This window comes from Bos javanicus, chromosome 24, assembly GCF_032452875.1.
Source record: "Bos javanicus breed banteng chromosome 24, ARS-OSU_banteng_1.0, whole genome shotgun sequence".
Lineage (NCBI taxonomy): Eukaryota > Metazoa > Chordata > Mammalia > Artiodactyla > Bovidae > Bos > Bos javanicus.
The window spans coordinates 3,433,410-3,436,772 of NC_083891.1; positions in this window are offsets into that span (position 1 = coordinate 3,433,410).

Sequence of the window (3,363 nt, forward strand, 5' to 3'; positions counted from 1 at the left end):
ATGAGTTTGACAGCTTCCCCAAAACTTCAAGGACTTGCTGATGAGATTAGGTAATATTAACAAAATTTTGATTGTATATAATGAAATGTGTCAGGATGTGCAGAGCTCAATCGACCAATTTTTCTGAACCAATGAAAAATGTTACAAAATTATGAACAGATAAAAAAAATTATTACAAGTGTAAGAGAGACTAGTGGGTCTTAATATTAAAATGTATAAAAGTCCACTGACATAAATTCAGATTCCAAATTACTATTAAACTCTTAAGAAACACTCACTTGCTGAGTTTTGGTGTAGTATCAAAGAATGCCTACAGTTCTCTGAAAAGCCTATTAAAATATTTCTCTTTTTCAACTACATAGCTTTATGAGGATCTTCTTCATATATTTCAACAAACCAACATATCACAATAGATTAGCTGCAGAAGCAGATGAGAAAATCCAGATATGCATTATGTAAAGAATTCCAATCTTGCCACAATTTTTTTTGAAAAACACAGCTATTTCATAAAAAATATTGTACTTATGTTAACATAAAATAAATAGCATTTGTATTTAAATGAATTAATAAGGAAATATTTTTAATTTTTCAGTTTTAGTTTCTAATACAGTAAGTGAGTATGTGCTTAGTCTTTGTGGCTGCATGGACTGCAGCCCACCAGTCTCCTACGGCCAGAGGATTCTCCAGGCTAGAATACGGGAGTGGGTTGCCATTCCCTTCTCCAGGGGATCTTCCCAACCCAGGGATCGAACCCAGATCTCCCACATTGCAGGCAGATTCTTTACTGACTGAGCCACGAGGTAAATACCAATATACAAACAAAAGCTGTTGAGGCTGCCAATTAATTTTAAGAGTATAAAGGTGTCTGGGGACCAAAATTTTGAGAACTGCCCACTTAAGCCGGCAGTGATACAATTTAAAGAACAGCTGAGAATCCAAGTTCTTTTAAAATATAACCTGTATTGGGTTATATTTGTCATCGTCCTTGAAAAACAATGCCTTCCACAGATATAATATACACAATTATCATTTAGAACAGCCTTCATCCTTAAGGATGGTGGTTGTAAATACATGTTTCCAATCACACCCTTGGTCATTTTGGAATTTCTGATCAACTTTTTATCAGATTAGCCCTTAATCATGGCAAATATGGCACTCCTAGGAAGAAATGAAGTGTCAAAGTAAATGATTCCTTGTCACTGTGTTCTTACATTGTCAGCATTACATTCAATCTTCAGTGTCTCTGTGGGAACCTTACTTGGGGAGGGTCAACTTGGCTAAGAATAGATAATATGATTCATAAAGCCCCTTAGCTAGCGACCTGTGAATGGCAGGGCTCTGAATCTTACCACCGATTTCCCCTTTTGCTGATTTGTAGAACTCTGTCCTGCCCTAAACCCACCACACGGACTCTAGAAGGCCCATGATGGATCCTCTGACACAGTGAAAACAGGAGACAACAGCAACCTGACTGGTGATGCTTTTAAAACTTTCTCTCTTTCATCTTAAAAGAAAAAAGAAAGAAAAAGTGCAAAATGGGCATATTGTCTGTATATATTACATATGTATGATCTTCACGTACCCTACTAAGTCATCGAGCATACCGAGTATGCTGCCTGGAGCCTCCACCTAGCAGCCCATGGGATGAAGGCCAGCAGTCAATGAAAAAGACCCCGGTCTCTGTCTCTACAGGATGCTGCTGAGCAGGACACTAACCCTGAGCAGGAGCAGGAGGTGGCTTCCTTTCTCCATCTGTGACATGTCCAGTACCTGGAGAAGGTCTAACCTTAGAACTCTAGGGTTGGAAGACAGGTGAAGAATTTCCACAGGGGGCTTCTCAGTGTCCTCTGGTAACATATTCCTGGGATGACCATCTCCACTTGGGAGTTTTCCTTAGTTGTCGTTTAGTCTCTCCTCGTGCCTGACTTTTTTGCGACCACATGGACTGTAGCCCACCGGGCTCCTCTGTCCATGAAGCTTCCCAGGCAAGAATGCAGCAGCAATTTGCCATTTCCTTCTCCAGGGGATCTTCCCAAGCCAGGGATGGAACCCACCTCTCCTGAATTGGAAAGAGGATTCTTTATCGCTGAGCCACCTTAGTAATAGTAGTTATAGTTCATGGTTAACACTAGAAATGTTTCTTGGTTCACTTAAATCCTGTTCCCTTGAGATGGTTGCTCAGGAAAGATGAGAAAGCTGGCCTCGCCCTGCTGTGCGTTAAAGATAAAGAGCGGCTGACTAGGAGGCATTTAGAAAGGGTCAGATGGGCTTTGTCAGCTTCTGCACTTCTTCGGGGGCACTTGAAGGATGAAATGGTGCTAGTTATCACTGCAAGCTGTCCACAAACACGCCTCCTCTCTGAGTAATAGAGCCTGCCGGACATCACACTGCCCAGAGAAAGGCTTAGCTTCTAAAAGCCATTAGGAGCACTCCATCCCCTCCTCCAGGGCCCCCAGCTGCTCTCTGCCCTGCTCTTCCTGGAAGGACCTCCCATTACTGGAGCCTCGTCTATTTTCTCAGGAGGAACTGTCGAAGCCCCAGTACGATGCCCCGTCGATGGTCTGACGCTTCTGTGCCTCGTCTGCCGTGGGTAAATCACCTGGTGAAGGGCACTGGCAACTGTAGGACCCAACATGCTGAAAGATTGGAGAGTTCATCCATGGCCAGCATACAGAGCCTGAAATGCTCAATTACAAGTGCCCCTTCTTCTCACCAGGAGGATGTGCAAGGGAACGGGAGAGAGGAACTGAGGATGGATTACCTCCTTTCACTGAGCCCAACTCTGTCTAGCAAGCCATGCAATTAACAACAATGCAAATGGACTCTCCCTCCATCACAGCAAAGCCCGAGTCCACTCTGGAGGATTTACTGGCAGGACTTTCTCGATGAAGCTTTCTAGATCTTTCTGAAGACAAAGCGACGAGTCAATTTGCAGTTAGATGGCAAGGTGTGGACTTTTGTCTCTCCAGACTCCTCTTCCCGGCCCCCCATGGCTTCCCTTCCCCGCCTAGCACGTTCATTTCAATACCCTTATAACTAAATCTGAGACAATGTGTAATTATACAGAAGAAAAAAATCTGTCAGAGGATAGCTGAAGTAGCTTAAATTGTGCTGATTTACAAAGATGAGAGTGTTTTTTCCCCCCCACTTAAAAAAAAAATAAGAAGGAAAAAAAATACCTTTTTGTGTGTATAATGGCAAACAACCTCCTGCAAAGTCAACTCTTTTTCTGAAAGTCACTGCTAGTTTTATAATTTCTGAGTCATTAGATAACAGATAGAACTCCACACTTAGTGGTTTCAAATGTTTATGGTCTGCAATTCATTCTTAATGAGCTCTCTCCATGTCTTTATTCTTCTTCGC